An 18,440-nucleotide genomic window follows, 5' to 3' on the forward strand; every position below is an offset into this window, starting at 1 on the left:
GTGGTTATTGTCACAAAATTACCACATCTACATAACTCCTTCTAACCTAACCCTCTTTATATTCAGAGTCATATTTGATCATTCATTTACAAAAGAAAGTGATGACTGCTTTTTATTTTCAGTTAGTTATGAAAGAAACATTTGGATTCCACTCTGATTCATGTATCATTAACAGAACTGTTAATGAAATTCCAGATAAAGAGTCTTCATTAGTGATAATGACGCATGAACCAAAAAGAGCCCAGCCTGACCTTCAGACTCCAGGAGGAGTTTGCAAGGCTGTCGAGTGAGGAAAATAATCTTTTATTTTAAATTGAGTACATTTGATGTGGAAGTCGTGAAACACAGGAAGCATCAATGTCATTTTTGCACATTGGTCAGAATATAAAACATTTTACTAGGTTTATTTCAGAAGCAGTAGGGGAAATGCATATACAGGTAGTATCTTTTTAGAACCATGCGGGCAGGGCTGCTCAGTGCATCTGTGCTTTGCTTAGGCAACTAGGACAACAGCACTGCACATGATTATAAAAATTGGCCATGGGCAGAGGTCATTAGTAAATCAAAAAAACAACAACAAAAACCCCACCCACAGTCTAGCTTCTCAGTTGAATGCTCAATAATCCAGGCTACAATCAGTTGCATTAATACAAAGTAGAAACTAAAGTTTCACACAAACTCTTTATACTCAAACAACTGAACAAATGGCATAAATGAACGATGCTGCGCCATTCTATCTTTTGAGATTGAAATTTAAATCTATCTACCACCAGAGACTGCCGATTTCATGTGACTGCAAATAAAGTAGTGAAATGCAATGTTTTTCAGCAGAGTAGTGAAAAGATGACAATGGGAGAATTTGTTTTTAGCTCATTCAATGAAAATTGCTTTCTAGGAGTAGCTACTGTGAATCTCCATTTTAGATGTGTTCAGGTTTCATAACCATTCTCTTTAGTAACTGCTGAAGTTCAAGCACCTCCAATTTCTAGTTTATGGAAAGATGACAGTGTGAACAAATCTGACTAGCCAACTGATGTGAATACACATGGATGAGTCAATGTCCATTCTTTTCCGTTTCACCTAGTGGCAGAGTATAAAAGCAACATAATTCACTGCTCAGCAGTTTCTCAACCAGCTCTTCTTGCATCAGATTTGAAGTAACAGAAGAGTGCCATCTCAACAAGTGCACACGGAGAAACCAGGCCGCTACCGTCTCACAGAGACTAAGGTATTCCATTCCTTTTATTGGAAGGATCACTACATTTTTCAGTTTCAATGTCAAGGATGGAAAGAGGTATATCTTTATCCTCATTAGCTGTTTTGTTTGTAAGTACAGATGCAAACGATCAAAATGTAATTCTTCAACTACCTTACTAGAATGAATTTCAAACACTAAGATCATTTACAGAAGCTCTTCAGAAGTAATATAGTTAAGATTTGTCCCAAAATTAATAACTCCCCCCTTTGTGTATAAGCTACATTGTGAAGGGAAATTGTTCCCTGATAAAACAGCAAAGAGGAACTATTTCCTTAATCTTTCCTAACTAACATATGCAAATACTCCACTGTAAATTCTGTCCATATCACAGGACTGTAAAAGCCTCAACCCCTGGGGGAAAAAAATGTACATCAGCTCCTGTAAGTATTCTGTAATATTTAGAAATTCGCGTGTGTGAAAAAACACTTCAAAATTGCAAGTATATGCAAGAACATTTTTGAACTCTTACTTTACACCTTACTGTTCTCTGAAGGGAGGGAAGGGGAGAGAGAGAGAGAGAGAGAACACCAAATAATTTGAAAGAAAAAGCAGGCATTCAGAAAAACCCAGTGCAAAAGAAAGCTGGCTTTGTGCTTAGTTTAATAAGATAAATTAATTTTAAGGATCGGTGGCAGTAGTATAATATTCTAGGAATTTTCTAACTAAAACTTTTTTATTTTAAACAAAATGGACTCTTGATATAAAGAGCAAAAGCGTGTAATGGGAGTGTTCATCCAAAAGTGCTAATTGTGTATTAAAACTGTACACACGCTACAAGAAAGATTCCATAAATGTTTGTTCATAACTTTTTTGAATATGTTTACTTTAACTGTGTTCACAACAACTCTTGTATGAGCTTTACATGAATATTCTAGCAACTGAGTTTGCAAACAGGCTTACTTAAATGGATTTTCCCCAAACAGCATATATTTTAAGCAAATATTGAAGTAGCCATTGCAAGGATTCACACCAGATTCTAAAAGTTATGTCCAACTGACTACAACTAGATCAGTCTAGTTTCACTTGCCAGCCTGACTCACATGGAAACAAAGAGAACATGAAAAGATGAATACAGAATCAGGTTTTTTAAATGCTTTTAGTTTTATTATGTAAGTGGCTGTATTCTCAGTAAAAAAGGAAATAAAAACACTAATATGATTTTTATCACAAATTAGCACATTAAGCACACTCACAATTTTAAAATAATTGTGTTAAAATGATAAATAAAATGCAAAGCGTTTGTAAGTCCAAATGCTCAGCATGCTCATAATTGAAAAAGTCAGTCTAAGCTCAACCACACTCTGTTCATTTGATGTTTGGGAATGGAGGCACCTTAGAACTCACCAGTCTCAAAATACAAACAGGAACACACAAAAACGAAAGCCATTAAAACAGAAGGAAGGAAGGAGAAACATAGTAAAATGATTTTAAATCCAGGAGAGTAGTTTTATAGTCACTGTGACAGTGAACAGAGAACTAGTGAAGTGACCGATGAATAGGACTAGCATACTCCTGCAGTCCTGCACCATGCTGAGTTTCCCTTCATCTTCTAATTACTTGATGCAAGTTGAGAGGACTTCTCACTTCATAAAAAATGTTATGCACCATGTATCTTAGGCCACGGGTTAAGTACCTGGCCACAGTATCATTCTCCACCTTTTGTAGCCTTGCCACATAGAGGAAAATATCAGAAAAAAAACACACACTGTAAAAAAAGCAAGTCTATTCCTGTCCCCTTTACACACACACAGCTCACAGCTGATGGCAAGACAACCACAGGGAACGCTACTTGATAAAATACTACTATAGTGACTTCAAACGACTGAAAGTAAAAATATGCAGAAGTGCTTTCTGAAGACCAGATTGTTTTAAGTGAATAACAGATCCACTTAACCAGACAATTTATTTTATATATCTTGAATATTTTAAAAAGTGTTTACCAACAATTGTACAATAGCTTTTAGACTAATGCAAAGAAAGAAAAAAAAACATTTAGCACCAGTTCTCATAAATAATTCAAAGGTTTCATTTACCATAACCATGTCTGCTATTTAGTGTCAGTAAATAATGTATCAGGCATATACTGTATGCTATTTTCTACAGCAACTACTAAAGAGTATCAGGAAGCCATCTGTGTTCATGGTTTTGTCAATCAGGACACTCTTGTGTGCATGCATAAAATGATTGCCAATGAAGACATCTACCTAGGTAATGGATGGAAATGACTTTTTTTAATGTGAAATTAAGTAAAAATTATATAAAGTGCAACACAGATGAGGATTCTGAATAGCATAAATATTCATAACTTGCAAACCGACAAAGCATACCTCCGAAACCATAGGAACCACTCTATGAAAAGAGTTGGGTCTTCCACATTCAATGTGCCACTGACAGGTGAATTTGCATAAGTGCAAATTAACATTTCAAAAGCCTTGTCTTTGCTAGCATTTTTCAAGAAATCACTCACCATGGCAGTGCAACCAGTGCAGCTTCACTGATTGTAGCAACGGTGGAAGTGTGAACATAGCCCAGGCTCAGATGGTTTTACTACTAGTGTTTCATCTAAGCCCATCTACACTAGTGCTCCCACTATTATCGCCAAAAAATGCTACTGTAACAGTCAAAAAGAAGTTGTTTTAATTTTTTTAAGCGCAGAGCTTGCTTAGTGTAGTTATAATTTACAGGTTTTCCAACAATACACTGTTCAAACTTACTGCAAATAAGTCTTCTGATGCAGAGGAATCCTCTGGTCTGACTCATCAGTAAGATCCCAGAACAGAAAATTCCTTCTATGTGTGAGAAAAAGGATTACTGTACTAACAAAAGCTAACCTTACAGTTATCAAAAATGCTTTTGATACCGTATCTAATCTGTCAGATTGATAATCAAAATAGCTTAAGCAGAGCCCTCTAGAAGTCCATTTAGTTTATCTTTATATATGAATTTTAGTGGTGAAAATACATTTTAATGCTATAAATGAGTGTGTACTTGCATAGCATCTGGTTAATATTATCATTTTCTGAAACAAATAAAATACGTAAAATTTTACATAAGAACGGCCATACTGGGTCAGACCAAAGGTCCATCTAGTCCGGTATCCTGTCTACCGACAATGACAGGTGCCCCAGAGGGAATGAACAGAACAAGTAATCAAATGATCCATCACCTGTTGCCCATTCCCAGGTTCTGGCAAACAAAGGCTAGGGACACAATCCCTGCCCATCCTGGCTAATAGCCATTGATGGACCTATCTAGTTCTTTTTTTAACCCTGTTATAGTCGGTCTTCACAACATCCTCTGGTAAGGAGTTCCAGAGGTTGACCACGCATTGTGTGAAAAAATACTTCCGTTTGTTTTAAACCTGCTGCCTATTGATTTCATTTGGTGACCCCTAGTTCGTGTGTTATGAGAAGGAATAAAGAACACTTCCTTATTTACTTTCTCCACATCAGTCATGATTTTATAGACACCTATCATATCCCCCCCCCACGTTGTCTATTTTCCAAGCTAAAAAGTCCCAGTCTTATTAATCTTTCCTCATATGGAAGCCATTCCATACCCCTAACCATTTTTGTTGCCCTTTTCTGAACCTTTTGCAATTCAACGTATCTTTCTTGAGATGGGGCGACCACATTTGCACGTAGAATTCAGGATGTGGGCGTACCGTGGGTTTATACAGAGGCACTGTTATTACCTATCCCTTTCTTAAGGATTCCCAACATTCTTTTTTGACGGCTGCTGCATATGTTTTCAGAGAACAATCCACAAGGACTCCAAAATCTCTTTTTTGAGTGGTAAGAGTTAATTTAGACCTCACCATTTTATATCCATCATTGGGATTATGTTTTCCAGTGTGCCTTACTTTGCATTTATCAACATTGAATTTCACCTGCCATTTTGTTGCCCAGTCACCCAGTTTTGTGAGATCCTTTTGTAGCTCTTCGCAGTCTGCTTGGGACTTAATTAACTATGTCAAACCAAGAGCGTGGTTTCTTGTATAATCTCACTTTACATTACTTGATTTAAATGGTCTAATAGAAATTCACACAAATTATCAAAAAGCTGTCCTTGAGCACTCCAGAGAGAATTATGTTGACTATACCATGGAGTAGACTTAAGGATGCAATTGTACCAGATTCAATAGAATTTTTTTACATTATTTTTTACAATATACTTATTTTACTTTTTTTTAGATTCCTTCTCTATTCTTTATGGCTATGTAACACTAGACATGCCTGCATGTATTAGGCATAGATCTGTACACTTGCCTCCCAGTATTACACTACATTCTTGATTCAGAACAGGTTTGGTTCTAACTACTTAAACTAATTCAATTCTCAATCAAGCTACATTCTATGCTCACATGTTCCTTTTGTCAAGCCCTGTCACCTAAATGGCAACAACTGTATCATTTTCTCCAAGATCTCCTAGAAAATTATCTGTAGCCAGCTTGTGATTAACAGTTCATGAATAATGTGCAAGGTATTTTGGGAGCTGTAGTTCAATAAACACAATTTCATCTCAGGAGAGTTTAATATGAACACCTGTTTCCCTCCCAATATTTCCCTTCAGTAAATAATTAAGGATAGTTTAAAATTCCAATGGAAATTGACAGAAGCTTAATTTTTAAAAGCATATTTTCTTATACTTTTGGAGATCTGTTTCGATATTTCTAGCATCTGATTTAGGAGCTGTAAGAAAATGCCTAAACAAAACTAAAACAAAAAATTATGAAAAATGCATGGTTTTATACCACCTGTGAGATTTTTGAAGGCTCATGTGAGAACAATGTTTCCAGAGTATTTTAAAGCAATTCAGCCCTAGAACAGTAAAGGGCTGGTAAAACCAGGGCCCGAGGAGTGTAGCGTGACCCTGCTACTCATTAAAAGATAGAAGCAACAATGACCCAGACGGCAGCTCAGTAAGACCTTCCTAGCTTCTACCCCGGGATCCCCCCCACAAAAGAATGAATAGGAGAAGGCATCCCGCTGGCCATCCCTGAGTTTTGGATTCTACATATATTCAAAAAATACAAGTTGTGCTTCATATTGACCAAACCGGAGTTAAATTCACTCAGACCTGTGTGAAATGTTTCTTGGCCAGCACATTAATTCAGTATTAGTTAAAGTCAGCATTAGTTAAAAGTTAACCATCACACAGTATGCTGTATATACTATTCATAGGTAAGTCACATCACCCAGAGCCTGTATTTGTGGAGGTTCTACATGTAGAATGGCTGCAGCATCAGGCTCAGTGTGTATGAAAAAATTTAACCTACCTATGAAGGTATCATTGAGAGTATATTCATGCTACAGTGATATACTTATAGAAAACCACTGTTCTACGCCCTGGCAAACCCATTTTACAGTAGAAGACAGCTACAGCAGAATATACTTGCTACAGATCATCCAAGTGTTTAATCCAAGGTATTACAATGCTGTACATTTGTAAGAGACTACAAACAACATAAGATGCTCCTTAAGGACTTCTGCGGTGCTTACTGTCTCCAGGAAACATTGGGATATAGAGGTGGGCTTTGCACTGTGCCCTTTTAGTCAATAAACTAAGGCACTGATCCTGCAATCACATATGCATATGCTTCACTTTGGTGCCATGAAGAGTATCACACTAACTTCACTTCAACATGTGCAAATGTTTGCACAAAAGCTCTACCACATTAAAAGAAGAAGCAAATTCCCAAGTCATTGGCCCCCTCCTCTACTGAGAGCACCCTACACCAGATCAATGACATTTAAATCCAAAACAGATGCAGATACAATTGTTAAATGAAGCAATAATAATGACAGAGTGAAGAAAGTCCAGGAATCGTCACATAGAGGTCATGAGTCAAATGAAATCTCATATCAGAGGATATTTAATAGTAAGACCCATTCTGTCACCAGGAAGAAAGCTCTAATTCAACTAAAGCTAGCAAAATCTTTAGATCTCCATGAAAATATTTAAAAATTTGCAAATAATATCTTTTAGCAATGGAGTAAACTCAGGACAAAATTAAACATTTTGCTATAGACCATCTTGTTGGGAATCTTATCCGCATTAAAATGTATGCGAAGAGAGATGCACTCTCCCATCATGAAAAGAGTATTCTTGAGCACAAGCAGAACAGCATAATTATAAGTGCTCTAAAAACAGAATCCACATTACAGAGCCAAAGCATAGAGGTAATTTTATAGGGAAATTTAGGGAAAGAGTCTGGCTGTCATTTTCAGTGCATGTAATCACAGAAGAATCTGCGATACAGCTAAGAACAAAACATCCTCTTGAGGATCTCAGCCAACACAAAAATCCCTATTAGTTGCAGGCTGCTTCTAAAACCTCACTTGCTTAGTTTCTCTTTGGCTATCAACACTGGCTGGGAATTTACCATGTGAAGCTCAGACACTAAAGAGTGATGATACAGAAAATATATTTCATCTAGCTGTATTATCAGTGAAGCCCACATAACAACACAACAAATAACCTGCAAATTGCTTCAATTAAAATATATTACTGATTAACTTTTAAAATGCTTTGATAAGCAAAAATAAACTGGAATCCATATCTAAAGCTCCAGACCCTCATTCTAAACCAAAATGGATCATATTTGCACAGGAAAAAACCCTATCAGCTCGTCAAAACCAGGAAAAAAACCTAATTCCATTACTTTGTGGAGAAAAGGAACTATACATGGATTTCTAACACCAACGTATATTAACAGACTAAGACTATGTTTACACGGGCAAGTTTTTGCACCAAAAGTTATACCACTTTTATTAAAGTGCTTTCGTTAAAACCGCTGTTGCAGTCCATGCTCGCTCCTTGTGTCACTGGAGCACACACACTAGCAGCTCTTGCAATGACAGAGCAGTGCACTGTGGTAGCTATCCCACTATGCAACTGGCCGCAGGGTGCTTTGGGAAGGGTTTGCAATGCCTCATGGGGCAGGTACAGCATCACATGATGCAGGTTTCTCAGTCCCATAGTTCCATGGGCATCCTAGATTGCCAGCAGCTTTTCAACTCAAGTGTGTGGGGGAAAGTGTGTGACAGGGACCATGTGTATGGTGGGTGTGGAGGGAGGGAAGACAGACAGTGTGTGTCGGGGGAGAGTGTGTCAGCATGCTGTCCAGTCCTGCGGCAGGGGGAGGGGGAGACCCCAACCTCAGCCCCCACCTCCCTCCCTGGCTCTGAACAGCACAGTCCCTCTTGCGGTCACACACACATATCCACCCCTGCCTGCCTGCTCTGTTTGTACTGGGAGAGACAGCAGCAGCATTCCACGTTAATCATTTTCTTTGTGTCCCCAGAGCGGAGCAGCACAGCAAGTGTTAAATAAACTTCTCCACAGAAACTTCATACTGTAGAGACAGATAATATGGAAGTAATCCAGAGTTATCAACAAATAGCAAAATAGTGACCATTTACTGTTGCGTCTGAGCAAGCCATGAAGGTTAGGGGGGACTCCACTAACAGACATTCCATCCCTGCGGTCTTCTGCCAGTAAAACCCAAGGCAGCAAACACCCTATTATTAACTATCATCTCTCAGATGGCCTGGTGTCTGATGATTACTCAACAGCTTTAGGCTAACTTTGTGACACTCCCTCCAGCCCCCAGAATCCTCAGATGGCTCAGCAACTGGTCAGCTTCCCAATGCAGATTAAAGCACCCTGACTGTGTCGAGTCTTTGTTATGCAAGGATTTGGGGTACAGCTGCAAAGAAAGCCATACAACTCTGCAGAGGAGTAGAACAGGCAAAATGGCAAATGCAAGCTTTAAAAGAGGGAGTCAAGAAACTGTACATGTGGTTTATCATACAACAGAATATGAAGGATGGGCCTGGCAGAAAAACCTAAGTCAGACAGTAAGAAAAGGTGCCAAAAACTCTCAAGAAACAGACAGCCCAGATGGCAGTATACCTGGCCATATAAGGTTCATGCAACACTGACATCCATCCCATACAAATAGTCACTTCTGTTACATATTTCAGAGCTGGTCAAAACAATGGAGAAATATATAGGAATGGAGGAAAGTTCCTGCACATATTCAAACAAGGACTAAATAAATTTTCAAAACAGAGCAGGTGAGTTGAAATCCTCTTTCCTTCAAACACCTGAGGGCATAAAGAACTATACAGGATTTAGACAGTATTACAATCTTCAGAGCAATTTAAAAAAGCTTCAGAAGATTTGGAACCATCAGGTTACGTGGCAGCTAACTTATGCACAGTAACAGAATCTGCATTAACCCACCTGTTGCCTGTTTGTCTCATTCACTTGTGGCATTCTGCCTCAATCTGGGCCCTGATCCTGAAATGATCTCTGCATGGGTAGACTCCTGCACTTGGTTGGAGATCATTGCAAGAATAGGGCCTTGGACTGCAAAGCTCCTACAACAAGAAAAACTTCCTCATATTATATGGGGACCATGTATCCCTACATTACATTTTATTCATTTATGAAGTGCTTTTTTTTCTTTTAAATTTTAAATTGAATTCTCTCTCTTATAATTTCAGGAGGAAACTCTGATCCTGCGGGAAAAAGCAACTCTGAAGCAGAAACACCACTGAATCCAGTTTTTAATCATACAATAGAAAGAAAAGCAGAGAACCAGTTTATAAATTTTTTTGAAAAGTTATCTTAAAATTCTGTGAAATGATAAATTTCTGTGTCCTATAACATACAATATATATGGACAAAAACGCACAGCTTCAGTTATTAAATTTATCATCATTACTCTTCAACTAATTCATTTGGTTGCCTTTGAGCCTGGATACTTACACCACACATTCCCTTCAGTGTAGTTCACAGCTGTCTAGCTTCCCTCAGCAAGCAGCACACATCTCAAATGAACACAAAACCACAAACAAAATCTTTAACATATCTATGGGCTTCCTTCTCCCGAGCCAGCTCCTCCAGCAGCAGCATGGCTAACTCCCTTATTTCCTCCCTGCACAGAACTCCCAGCTAATTCCCCTGGCTGTCTTCACCTGCTTTAAAACAATTTTTCAACATCTGTTCAAAAATTCTCTCCAAATCTTCCACAAGTAATTTGAATACTTTACTTTAAATAGTTGCTGCTAAAAAGTGGGTGAATATATTCGAGCTTAATGGTCCAAATTTACAGAGGGATATAAAAGCAGTGCTTTGTAAATATGAACTCAGGTCTTCCCTTCAAAGAAACCATGTTACACAAAAATATACACACACACCCCCGCCCCCCCCCCCTTTGGAACAGTTTTGAGACTTGCATTTCCAACCTGTCTTAAAAGCTGTCACCTTTCTTCCCCTAGCCCTAATGCCTCTTATCATTACATGCCAAGTTACGTTTTAGAACCCGATCTGCAGAGTATTGATAATAGTCACTAAGGCTATGTCTACACTGCAATTAGACACCCAGGGCTGGCCCATGCCAGCTGACTCAGGCTCACAGGGCTCTGGCTAAGGGGCCATTTAATTGAGGTAGGAAAAAGAACCAAGTTGAAATCATGTGGTTGCTTTGTCTGGTAATGCAAACATGAAGGTTACAAAAATTAAGTATTAAATTCACAAAGCATTTGCAAGTTTGGACTGTTAGTTTCAAAGCTCTTCTGCACAAGAACAGCGTCTTATTTGTCTCTTAGCCGCCATGCATTTTTATGAGGCTTTATGCATACAAATGCATGTTCCCACAAATTTTGCAGCAAGAATTAGAGTGACCCACTAAAAACCTGAGCCAGTATCTTGAGACATCAGATTAGAGCAACCTAGTGCATTTCTTGCTCCTGAACATCTGTGCAAAGAGAGGGGCAGACAAGATAACCCCTTGTTCAACTTGGGACCAGAGAGTGCTTTTTTTTTTAACCAAAAAAGTACTAAATTAAAATTATTTAGTATTTTTCTGGCTTTTTTAATTGTAAAAAGGATAATATCTAAATTAGGAGGCTGGCCTTAGCTGTATTAATGTGACATGTTACAACTTACTGTAGAGATAGAAGTTAAAAACAGTTGAGTATGCACAGTCCTCTTGAAAGATACCATGAGCAAGAAAAATTGTTAAGGCTTAGCTTCATTTTATAAAAAAAAATGAGTGCATAAAATCATCAGAAGTAATATCTGCAATATATTTTCACTCATTTGCAAAAACTGCTGAAAAAAGTCCATTTATGATGAAGTCAGTAAAATACCTTATTCATGTGGTATGACATTGGCATTTAACAACTCTGAAGACTGACACTGAAGAAGTCTAACTGTATTAAATGAGATTGTTTGATTGAGCTTATTCTGAAATCTAATTTTATCTTTGTTCCACACAATGTGGAGGGAGAGAAGGGTTATAAATATTGTCAACATTATAAGTTTAAAAGAAAATATAACAAAGGCACAGAGCACAGAGCAGTAAATGAAATTATACATCACATGCTGAGACCTAGTTGATATTTTGCACTAAATGAGAACTTCCTGCATTCTTTCCGGCTGTTTTAGGAGAAGGCAGTACTTAATTCAGGCTTTGGGAATTATTGCATGTCTTTATTAAGTTTGTGAATTCAAGAGCTACAAAGATTCAAGATTTTAATTCCTATGCAGTGGCAGTGTTACAGTAACAAGTTGGATAACTAGAGTTTTAGACCGTTAATTACTAGACATGCTAGAAAAAGAACAACTGTAGAAAATGAAACTTAGGAAAGAAAAACTTGTGAAATATATAGATCAGATACCTTATAGTTTGGAACATTTAACTTTTCCCAATCAGGTTGTTTATGAGTTTGATGTATCTGAGTTTTATGAAGTGTTGTTGGACAGTAAATTAGGTTTAGTACGTGCTATGCCCTGAAATCACTGGAGTCACCAGAGGAGAGCAGTGCTGCCAGCTCTCATAGTTTTACTGCAAGTCTTGCAATATTTGAAGTTTTTCCTTAAAGGCCCAGACCTGGGAGTCATCTTGTTATATGAGAATTTCAGCTTTCATTTCAAAATACATACATATCTAAATTTCTAGCCTTCGTTGTTACAGAGTAAACTTTGAAAAACGTTAACCCTACTGACTGCAACCAGATAGCAAACAGAGAATCCCAAAATTAATTAGGTTTAAATCTCAGGATTTTTCATCCAACATCATGATATTGGAGGGCCTGACTCATTTTTAAATGCTTGGGGCTGGTAATACTGGGAAACAGATGAGTAGCCATTCTCCCTAATTGTTTGTGGGCTTGGTGACCCAACATATACCTGGATAAGAATCACTGCACTTAGGTACCAGTGCTGAAGTTGGGTTATTTTAAATTTATTTTATTTTTAAAGCAGGAATAGAGGCAATTGAGGCTGGAACAGATGCTGTGGTCTAGTCTCAGTCAGAGCACCTGCAATTATATAATTTTAGCAATTAATTTTGACTGGGGTTTGCTCAGCAGTAGCTGAATGTTCTGTGGATGATTGGTTGGAAAGTGGCCTATTGTGATTGGTTTCTTTTCTGCAGACTAACATTCAGATGGTAACATTTGCTTACTGCAGCAAAAGAAAGGAAAATAACTCCTGAAGACTTAAGTGATCATTTGTAAAGCACCAGCAAAAGCACTGAGCAGGGGATAAATAAAAGATACATATAGTTCTATATGTTCACTGTTCATTGGGGTAAAATTAAACCTTGGCGTTTCAGACCCAGAACAGAGTCCTCTCTCTGCAACAACAGAGAAAAGCTAATCAGCAAAGCTCAAGGGTGTTGGGATCCAGACTTTTGATTTAGGCTTCTCCTGAATCAAATAAATACTTACACTATTATAATAAAAAGAAATCTGAGATGGATAAGATTAACAGAAGAGAACTTAATTTCCCTATATTTTTAACTGTTTAGATTTGGTTTGTGTGGGTCACAGGTGGCACTGGGAAAACACAAATTAATGAATTATTTTGGAGGTTGAATTTATGGTCACATGAGAACCTCAAGTAAATCTTATTTCAAGTGGGTACAAGAACTAACACGTTTTGTACAGACCTATTTCCGAACTGATAGCCTGCTTCCTTTTCACGAACAATAAGGATCCCATGATGTATGCCATGCTGTTGCAGCCATGGCACTTTCTGTGAGAGATGGAGTTGCTCTGGTGTCCTCTCTCATTAGAGTTCTCTTTCTCATTGTGACGGGTTGGATCACAGAAACCCCTCTGGGGCTGCCAACTGATGTGCCAAGACTACTTCTGCCCCTGCCTTCCTTGCCAACTTGGGACTCCAGAACCCTGCCTGGCTGTGCCAGACATGCGTGCCAGCCACAAACACTGACCCAGGTCTGAACCACATCCCACAAACTGCAAGCTTAATTAAAAGCAGCTTAAGAAGTGTTCCTGTCTTTAACACTCAGATGCCCAACTCCCAATGGGGTTTAAACCCCAAATAAATCCGTTTTACCCTGTATAAAGCTTATACAGGGTAAACTCATAAATTGTTCGCCCTCTATAACACTGATAGAGAGATATGCACAGCTGTTTGCCCCCCCCCCCCCCAGGTATTAATACATACTCTGGGTTAATTAATAAGTAAAAAGTGATTTTATTAAATTCAGAAAGTAGGATTTACGTGGTTCCAAGTAGTAACAGACAGAACAAAGTGAATTAGCAAGTAAAATAAAACAAAACATGCAAGTCTAAGCCTAATACAGTAATAAACTGAATACGGATAAAATCTCACCCTCAGGGGTGTTTCAGTAAGTTTTTCACAGACTGGAAGCCTTCCCCGTCTGGGCACAGCCCTTTCTCCTAGTACAGCCCTTGTTCCAGCTCAGGTGGTAGCTAAGGGATTTCTCATGACTGCCGCCTCCTTTGTTCTGTTCCACCCCCTTATATGGCTTTGGCACAAAGCCAGGATCTCTCATCTCTCTGGGTCCCCACCCCACCCCCTCTAAATGGAAAAGCACCAGGTTTAAGATGGATTTTAGTACTAGGTGACATGGTCACATTTCCTGTGAGACTCCCAGCCTGACTCACAGGAAGGCCTGCCTGCAAACAGATCCATCCACAGTCAGTTGTCCTGGCTGATGAGAGCCATCAAGATTCCAAACCACCATTAATGACCCATGCTTTGCATAATTACAGTAGGCTCTCAGAGCTATATTTCATATTTCTAGTTTCAGACACAAGAGTGATACATTCATACAAACAGGATGATCAGACTCAGCAGATTATAAGCTTTGTAATGATACCTTACAGGAGACCCTTTGCATGAAGCATATTCCAGTTCCATTATATTCATACTCATTAGCATATTTTCACAAAATTATATAGAGTGCAATGTCACACTCATTCAGAATGTACTGCATATTATGCAGCTAACTAGAAAAGACTACAGCAGCACCAGAGGTGGGAGGAGAACTGGCTACTATGTAAGGAGGAGACTTGCTGCTGACCACCTCAAAACAGCAGGCAGTTCTCCACCTCCCCCACCAAGTCCCCTGTGCTTCGAGGCCAAGAACGGGTATGCAGTACTGGCAACAAGAGAAGAAGAGTAGAACCCATTGTTGGGGAAGAGAGCTATCTGCTTTTTGTAACCTAAGATTTTGCCTAGAGGGATTCTCTATGTTTTGAATGTGATTACCCTGTAAAGTATTTACCATCCTGATTTTACAGAAGTGATTCTTTTACCTTTTCTTTAATTAAAATTCTTCTTTTAAGAACCTGATTGATTTTTCATTGTTCTTAAGATCCAAGGGTTTGGGTCTGTGTTCACCTGTACAAATTGGTGAGGATTATTATCAAGCCTTCCCCAGGAAAGGGGGTGTAGGGCTTGGGGGGATATTTTGGGGGAAGACGTCTCCAAATGGGCTCTTTCCCTGTTCTTTGTTTAAAAACGCTTGGTGGTGGCAGCATACTGTTCAAGGACAAGGCAAAGTTTGTACCTTGGGAAGTTTTTAACCTAAGCTGGTAAGAATAAGCTTAGGGGGTCTTTCATGCAGGTCCTCACATCTGTACCCTAGAGTTCAGAGTGGGAAAGGAACCGTGACAGCAACCAATACAGCAAAACACAAAATGTCCAGCAGATTTTTGGCATGTGTGGAGGACTACTTCTGGTTTCAAAAAGTGAAGGATGTTCCCAGGGTGCCTCCACTTTAGATTTGATTCTGAGTAACAGAATTAGTTGCAAATTTGAAGGTGGAAAATAACATGGTTGAAAGTAATCATGAACTGAAGGCATCACGATTTTAAGGAAAGGAGTGAGAGCAGCAGAATAAGGACAATGGACTCTAAAAAAACAGACTTTAGTAAACTCAGAACTAGTAGATACTGTCCCATGGGAAGAAAAACTAAAGGAAAAAAGTTCAGGAGAACTGGCAGTTTCTGAAAGAGACAACAGCAAACTATCCCAATGCAATGGAAAGAAAGGCAGAATAGTAAGACACCAAAATGGCTGCATCGGAAGCCCTTTAATTACCTGAAAAGCAAGAAAAGAGTCTTACAAAAAGTGGAAACGGACAAATTGCTAAGGATGAATACAAAAGAATAACAAACACGTAGGGATAAAATCAGAAAGGCTAAGGTACAAAGTGAGTTACACCTAACAAAGGATATAAAAGGCTATAAGAGGTTTTATAAATACATTAGGAGCATGAAAACAATGAAGGCAAGCATTGGTCCATTACTTAGCAGGGAAAGAGAACTAACAACACAGGACACCAAAAAGGCTGAGATATTTTAGTGCCGATTTTGCTTCTGTTTTCTCTAAAAAGTTAACTGTGATTGGGTGCTTAAGACAATTAATATTAACAAGGGGAAAGGAACACAAGCTGAAATAAGGAAAGAGCAGGTTAAAATATTCAGGTAAGTTAGATGTATTCAAGTCAGCAAGCTCTGACAAAATTCATCCAAGGGTACTTAAGGAAGGTACTTAACTGAAGCAATTTTGGAACCATTAGCAATTATCACTGAGAACTCATGGAAGGTGGGTGAAGTCCCAGAGGACCGGAGAAGGGCAAACAGTGTACATATATTTTAAAAGGGGAACAAAAAGGGCCTGGGGAAATATACACTACTCAGCCTAACTTTGATACCTGGAAAGATACTGGAACAAATTATTAAATAATCAGTTTGTAAGTACCTAGAGGATAATAGGCAAGGTGATAAGTAATAGCCAACATTTGTCAAGATCATGTTATGCCCAGCCAACTTAAATTTCCTTCTTTGGCAAGGTTACTTGCCTACTGAATATTGGGAAGCATTAATCTTGATTTTAGTAAAGCTTTTGACACTGTCCTACATGACATTCTCATAAGCAAACTTGTGAAATGTGATCTCGATGAAATTATTATGAAATGGGTGCACAACTGGTTGAAACTGTACTCAAAGACAACTTATCAATAATTTGCTGTCAGACTGGGAGGATGTATCTAATGGTGTCCCACAGAGGTCCATCCTGGATCCAGTACTATTCAATATTTTCATTAACGACTTGGAGTGGACAATATGCTTATAAAAATCTGTGGATAACACTAAGATAGGAGGGGTTGCAAGGACTTTTCAGGACAAGATCAGAATTCAAAAGGACATTGACAAATTAGAGAATTGGTCTGAAATCAACAAGATGAAATTCAATAAAGACAAGTGCAAAGTATTATACTTTATATTATATTAGGAAGGAAAAATTAAATGCACAAATACAAAATGAGGAATAACTGGCTAGGCAGTACTACTGTAGGATGAGATCTGGGGATTATAGTGGATCACAAATTGAATATGAGTCAACAATGTGATCCAGTTGCAAAAAAAGCTAATATTCTGGGGTGTATGTACCACAAGGGAGGTAATTGTTCCACTCTTTGGCACTGGTGAGGCCTCAGCTGGAGTACTGCCTCCAGTTTTGGGTACAATACTTTAAAAAAGATTTGGACAAATTGGAGAAGTCCAGAGAAGATCCATAAAAATGATAAAAGACTTAGAAAACCTGATCGATGAGGAAAAGTTTAAAATATTGGATATATCTAGTCTTTGGAGAAGATGAATGAGGGAGGACATGCTAGTCTTCAATTATGTAGTTGGCTGTTATAAATGGGATGCTGCTCAATTTTTCTCCATGTCCACCAAGGGTAGGATAAGAAGTAATCGACTTAGTTTGCAGCAAGAAAGTTTCCGGTTAGATGGTAGGAAAAACATTCAAAGTATAAGAAAAGTTAAGTACTAGAATAGGTAAAAGGGAAGTTGCCCGTCACTAGAGGTTTTTAAGAACAGGTCAGACAAATACCTATCTGGGATCTAGGTATACTTGGTACTGCCTCAGCATGAGGGGGTGGGCTAAAATAACATCTTGAGGTCCCTTCCAGCCCTACAGTTCTGTGATTCTATTATTATGATGTTTAGGTTAGCTGCCATCTTTTATAAGAGTGACTGCATTGCAGTGGTGCTATCTGTAAAGTATTCTGGGATCATTTGAGAAGAAGATGCTAATGTAACGTATTTTTAAACTGTTCAGACTTGTCTAATTTCAGTTTGAAATTAGACATTTTAAAAAGCATGAACACAAGAATAAAAATTGTACCATCACAGATCTACTGTATACAAGTTTTCAATAAATATCTAATTAAGGTAGGCAATTGCAATCAACACCACTAACTTCCAAACCAGAAAAATAGAATGGTTTGCAAATCTCTATTAAATGTATCCTAAATATCCCACACTAAAACAGGAGACAATTTTACAAAGGAGAAATATGCTTGGTATATACCAAGACTAAAAGCTTTTCAAAAATAGAGTATTTATTGAATTTGAACAATAAAAGGATATTAAAGACAAAATCATCACTATGTATATGCTCAAGGTTTGTGTAGATAGATCGTTTCTCAACTAACACATATCCCAGCTCTCACCTACACTCTTCTCCTTCATCTAACACAAACCAGAAAAGAAAGGAAAGTATGAAAGAATGTAGGAAGAGGAATGTGTGTCTTATAGTCCTTTATTCTCTGCTATAAGATATATTTGGGAATTCAGTGCTGGGACTGAATCAAAATCAGTCCTAGCAGGCAGATTACAATAATCTGTTACAAACATTTCTGCTTAAATTAACTTTGCAGTACTCATTGATTGTAGTCTTTTTTAATGATTTTTTTATTAAAACCTATGGGATTTGTAAACAACTTTGTGAGCTGCATGTGAAAGTGAATAAAGTGTGTACATTTCTTTCCACAGAAGTTTATTTAACTTTACGGTCCCACGGTCCCTGTTAAATA

General features: G+C 38.1%; 1 protein-coding gene and 1 long non-coding RNA gene across 8 annotated transcripts in view; one reads left to right on the forward strand and one right to left on the reverse strand.

The window, feature by feature from the left end:
- CACNA2D3 (calcium voltage-gated channel auxiliary subunit alpha2delta 3) overlaps nt 1-18,440 on the reverse strand; it is a 729,133-nt gene that overhangs the window by 644,997 nt on the left and 65,696 nt on the right. The gene's annotated exons all lie outside the window — the stretch shown is intronic.
- On the forward strand, nt 1,007-11,516 carry LOC125639620 (uncharacterized). The gene is made up of 2 exons (XR_007357539.2): nt 1,007-1,228; nt 9,772-11,516. It is a non-coding gene; the product is annotated as an uncharacterized LOC125639620 (long non-coding RNA).

Source organism: Caretta caretta, chromosome 7 (genome assembly GCF_965140235.1).
Source record: "Caretta caretta isolate rCarCar2 chromosome 7, rCarCar1.hap1, whole genome shotgun sequence".
Taxonomy (NCBI): domain Eukaryota; kingdom Metazoa; phylum Chordata; order Testudines; family Cheloniidae; genus Caretta; species Caretta caretta.